Source organism: Peromyscus maniculatus, chromosome 23 (genome assembly GCF_049852395.1).
Source record: "Peromyscus maniculatus bairdii isolate BWxNUB_F1_BW_parent chromosome 23, HU_Pman_BW_mat_3.1, whole genome shotgun sequence".
In the NCBI taxonomy this organism is placed as follows: Eukaryota; Metazoa; Chordata; class Mammalia; order Rodentia; family Cricetidae; genus Peromyscus; species Peromyscus maniculatus.
The window spans coordinates 56924023-56930022 of NC_134874.1; positions in this window are offsets into that span (position 1 = coordinate 56924023).

Genomic DNA, 6000 nt, shown 5'->3' on the forward strand with positions numbered 1-6000 from the left:
AGAAACCCTGTCTCCAAAACAGAACAACAACAACAAAGGTTACCTGCTGGGGATGCTGTCCCCTCCCCAGGTGTTACAGCCAACCAAGCACGCCCATTGGGGAGGTCCTTGTCCCTGATTTTATTTGTCTGTTTCACTTTGTTTTTTAAGTGGGGGAGGGTTATGTTCTCCATCCGCCTCCAACTGGCTTCCAGTTACAGAATACCAGTCATCAGGCTTTCAAGACACATAGCCACCCTCTGGCCCCATTTGTTGTTGGTGCCGTCAACAGGGTCCCTAAAATAGCTCAGGCTAGCCTGGAACTCACGATGATCCTCCTGCCTCAGTCTCCTCGGTGCTGGGTTTGTAGGTATGAACAACGATGTCCTGGGTGGACTTGCAGGTGACACATGTGACTGTCACATCCCACCCCCCCCTTACCTAACATCACTGCTGGCTCCTCATGGCCAGTTGGATGATGGTGAGGGCCAGCGCTCACCGTCTAGAAATAGCCATCAAGGATGTTTCGTGGCCATGCATCTCCTGTGCCCCGCCCCACGTCTGCCTTTGGACTTTACCCCCACCCTCCCTCTCTTCCTGGGTCTGCCCCCGCCTCTCCCACACTTGCCGCTGCTGTCCCATCCACCCATCACCAGACACGTCACTCCTCTGTCCCGGTTCAAGTACCCGCTTCACCCTGTAACTTTTCCGACTTCCCTGGCTTAGAATGAAGTATTTTCTCTGCTCTGCATCCACAGCAGTTACTCGCTCTCACCACACTTCCTCCACTGAATGAGGACGGGGTCAACATGGCCGCCCCATGGCCTGTCTCCTTTGTCCAGGCCTTCCTTCTGCCAAGCAGCTGGTCCCATGCTGTTTTTTTTTTTTTTTTTCTCCCTTCAGTCTGGGGTGGAAGTGGACATCTTTTTCCCCATTCAGGGTTTCTCTCAGTTTCCCAGCTACCTGCCAGTCATGGCGGTGATGACCTGTTCCTGGCATGAGGTGTCCCGTTGTCAATACCCTGTCTCTCCCCTGGACTCCTCTGCCACTCTCCTTCCTCCTTTGGGGGAGGAAGAGGTGTGGAGCTCTGTCTCTCATGGAATGATGACAGTGACTGAGTGGCCCTGCCCATACTGTTGGTGCCTGTGAGCAGAGTCTGAAGAAGACGGGAGGGGTGTCGGCTTGGGTTCTCCCTCCCTACACCACTCTCCTGCCGTGGGTAGGTAGGCATCTTCAAAAGCCAGGAGTTTGGAGGTGGTCACCAGTGGCCGGGATCTAGCCTGGAGACATCTTCATTAACTGCTACATTCTAGCCCCCTCTGGGGGCAAATGGAGTGGCCGACCCTACCTGCACCACTAATCTGTAGAGTCAGGGGTGAGATCTCGAGGCTGCTATGGCCCCACGCTGGGAGAGTGGGCTGTCCTTTGTGCCTGTTTGTTTGATCAACTTGACATAAGCTGGAGTTGTCTGGGAAGAGGGGATTGCAACCGCAAACGCCTCCGTCGGACTGGCCCGTAGGCAGGTCTGTAGGACACTGTCTTGATTCATGATTGATGTGGGAGCGTCCAGCCCACTGTAGGTGGTACCACCCCTAGGCAGGTGTCTTGGGGTATAGAAGAAAGCAGGCTGAGCAGGCAAGTCCGTAATCAGGGTTCCTCCATGGCTTCTGCATCAGTTCCTGCCTCCAGGTTCCTGCCTGGAGTTCTTTCCCTGATTCCCCCAGCGATGGACGGTGACTGAGACAACTAAGGCAAATAAACCCTTCCCTCTCCAAGTGGCTTTTGGTCATGTTGTTCCCCACAGCCATACGAACCCCAAGAGATGGGCATAGCCCTGTCCTGTGTGGCACAAGGAGCCTCGGATCTGTAACCAGACTGGAAAGCACGGTGTGTAGACACCGCTGCCCTCTTCTCCACGGCCATTTCTCCACCCGTGAGTAGCTACGACTGCAATTTGCCCGATTCCTGTATGTGAGCTTAGCATCCATGGTATAGGGCTCTCTGAACGCCACTGTCATTGAGGTTTCGATAATTATGCACCTTCAAAAGATGCCCAATGTAATTCTGATCATTCTCCTCTAAAAAAGCCCCAGATTAAAAGCTTTCACCAGCTCTTTAGACCGCGGGCCTGCAATTACAGAGAAAGAACTGCATTATAGCTTTCCGTTGAAATTAATAACAACGTCTCCCCAGTTGACTCTGTGAATAGTTAATGGAACAAATCAGATACTTCAGTACAGCGTGGGTTGGAAAGCCACCTGAGTGAAAGTCCGGATTTCAAATGGGAAAATAATTCATGCAATGCAAAGCCGCACCCCATGTCAGTGTGTGGTGTGCGGTCCTCTGTAGCGGAAATGGAGCTAGTTAGTGAAGGACTGACCATACTTTGGTGAATAAGCACCCTGATGAAGACAGCTGTTTAATAATAAAGTCACCAAGGAGGCAAAAGACGGATCGCTGAAAACTACAAAGACTATTGAAGGCGGGCGGACATGAGAGGAGCCTGCCTGTGTTCACAGACTGGACACGGAACACTCTCAGGAGGCCGGTGCTGCCAAAGGCATCTGTAGTGTCAACGCAACCCACACCAAAATCCCAGTGACTGTTTTTCTTGCAAAAATAGAAAGATTGGAGGGGGTGGTTCCTAGGGAGATGGCTTAGAGGTGAAGAGCACTTGCCCTCTCAAAGACCCACGCTGGGTTCCCAGCCCCCGCATGGCAGCAGCTCACCGTCTCTGTTACTCCGGTCCTAGGAGTGATCTTCCGGCTTCTGTGTGTCCTGTCATCCTGAACTACGAGTGAGGCACCACCTCAAAAGGAGAGAGAGAAAGAAAAAGTTAAAGGAAGGGAAGAAGACAAGAGAGGGAAGGGGTATGCCTCACAGGAGACAGTGACGGCTGGAGGAACCTGTGACGGGCGGTGATGGATCCAGGCTGGCATGCGATGAAGTGCAGACACCTCAGCACAGGTGACACCCTGGCCTGACTGAGCAGGGCATGAAGTTATCTGAAGGCCCATCTTTCTGGGCTTAAAAAAGATTCATTTGGAGCTGGAGAGATGGCTCAGGGGTTAAGAACATTGGCCATTCTTGCAGAGGACCTGGATTCAGTTGCCAGCACCAACATGGAGGCTCACAACCGTCTGTAACTCCAATTCCCGGGGATCTGACGCCCTCTTCTGGCCTTTTTGGTTACTGCACACACAGTACTCACACATACATACAGGCAAACATTCATACACATAAAATGGAAAAAAAAAAGCTGGGTGTGGTGCTGCATGCTTTTAATCCCAGCACTCAGGAGGCAGAGGCAGGCAGAGCTCTGTGAGTTCAAGGCCAACCTGGCCTACATATTAAGTTCCAGGAGGGGGAGACACAGTGAAACCCTGTCTCAAAAAAAAATTAATTTGCAAAGTGTGGAATGGACAGTATTACATTCACAGATGTCAGAACATGGTTGAGAATCAACAGTCAGTGGATTAGAGATCAGCTGATGGCCTGGGGCAGAGCCATGTTCTTGGCTTGCCCTGAGTGACTTTTTATTTCTAGCTGGTACAAAGCTGATGTACTTTATGAGCTTAGGCAAGCCGCTCCTCTGAGCTTGAGACACTAGCTCTGTCCTAGGGTGGCAGGTGCGTATCCACATAACACCGCTGTGTGCTCCCCTGAGATGGTACCATTCCTCCTTACCCCCTTCCCACATGCGCCCTGCCTCGGACAACTGGAGTTAGTGATACTGTGAGAGTCAGTGCTGCTTGGTGCTGGAGGGGGCTGGGGCGAGTGGGAGGAAGAGGTCCAAGGGGACATACCCAGCTCTGCACTCTGGGCCTCAGTTTCCCTGGCTGCAAATGGGACCTTTTAAAAAAAAATATGTATACAGTATTCTGTCTGCATGTATACCTGCAGACCAGAAGAGGACACCAGATCTCATTACTGATGGTTGTGAGCCATCATGTGGTTGCTGGGAATTGAACTCAGAACCTCTGGAAGAGCAGCCAGTGCTCTTAACCACTGAGCCATCTCTCCAGCCCCAAATGGGACCTTTTGAGAAGTCCCCATGTGCCAAGGACTGCAGGGAACAGAGTGTGTCAGTTTTCTCTCTTGGGCTGTAATAAAATACCACGGGCTGTAACATAGAGAGCAAAACACCAGCCAACGGTTCTGCAAGCCGGGGAGTCCGTGATCCGGGAAGCAACAAGGCCAAGCATTCTCAGCTCAAGGTGACTCCTTGGATGCTGTGTCTTCCAACAGACCGAGACACTCAGTCCTCTTCAGGATGGAGGTACAATGGACAAAAAACAAAGGGGTGGACAAAGAACAAATTTCAATAATGCATCAGTCCCATCCAGGAGAGCCGAGGTCTCCTGGCCTCGTCATGTCTTAAATGCCCCACCTTGCAAACTGTTACATCGGTGGGTAAATGCTGTGTGAATTCCCTAAGGGACAGACACCAAGCCATCGCAAGATGTAGCAAGAGTTCCTGTGTGGGGGTTGGTGGGTGGGGGCAGCTGCTGGGCTATTGGTTACGCACAACTCCAGGCATACCAGAGCTCCCAGGTCACCTCGGAGAGCTGGATGAGTCCATTCTGGCTGTCTCTCCAAAAATGTCATCTTCCTCTTTAGCCTCGGGCTCTGGGTGAGCAGTCTGTGCCGGCCCCACTGGTAAAACAGTTCCTGTGACAGTGCGCCTTCTGTTGTCCCGTTGAAGCAGACACCAAGGAATGGGATGTGGCCACACCCTGTTAAACAATAGACCCAGGTGTGGCTTTGTGCCCGCGGTGGGTGGGTCATTCTACTTGTCTGTAGACTCCTTGGATGGAACTTGCTTGCCAGTGACATGTGCTGAACTGTCTCTGGTGAGGACCTGGGGGCTAGACGTCCTTGTGGGGGGTGTCTGCTGCTTCCCATGGCATTCATATGCGTGGTGGCCCATTCAAACTACTGGCGTTTCGTCACTGAACAGAACTAGTAAGTTGCTCTTGGTTACGGATTGGACTGAGCTCTAGCTTGTAAGAAGTGTAAATGAAATGCACCACCCCTTTACGTGTATCAGCATTTGCCTGCAAGTGTGTATGGGCACCACATGCATGCAGTACCCAGAGAGACTAGAAGGGGGCATCAGAGTCCCCTGGAACTGGAGTTACACATGGTCATAAACCATCATGTAGGTGCTGGGACTCAAACCTGGGTCCTCTGGCAAAGCAGCCAGTGTTCTTAACCCCTGAACCATCTCTTGACCCATCAAGTCTGACAGTTTCCCCTACACAGCTTCCTTTTTGTTGCACTGATAACTTCTGCCAGCTAAGGACCTCTTTGCAGAATGCCAACTCTAGCTTATGTGGGTTTTTTTAATTGCTGTTCTGTTTAATTCTGTTAAAAATATATAACATTAAATTACCTCCTTGACCATTTAAGAGGTGCAGTTCAGTTCGGCTGGCCACAGTTCCGAGCTGTGCAGTCATCATTACTGTACTTCTGGAAGGTCCTCTATACTTTTTTTTTTTTTTAAGTGAGTCATCATCTCCCTTCCTCTGTGAGCACCACGCTGGTTCCTCTCCCTCTCTCAACTGGCTGATCCCACATGTCCCATTGCTCCAGTTCGGGTCTGGATGTCCCTTAAACGCCCTGTAGCTTGCTTCCCAACATGGTGCTACTGGGAGATGATGGAACCTTTGTGAATGCTTAGTAAGGGGTCTCCAGATCATCGTGGATGTCGCTTCAGGGAGGACTGTAAGACCCCAACGTTGTCTCCTCTCTGTAATGGGAGGTGAGTGACTTTGCCCTGGGTACCAGAACCTGGACTTCACAGCCGTGAGCCAGAGGAAACCCGGCTTGCTCGCTCTCTCTCTCTCTTTGAGATTTTATTTTTAGGTGTGCATATATGCATGTGGGCGCACATGGCACAGCATGTGTGGAAGTCAGAGCACAGCATCCGTTCTTTCTTTTCACCACGTGGGACCCAGGGATCAAATGCAGGTCGCTGGGCTTGAGGCAAGCACCTTTGTCCTCTGAGGCATCCCAGCA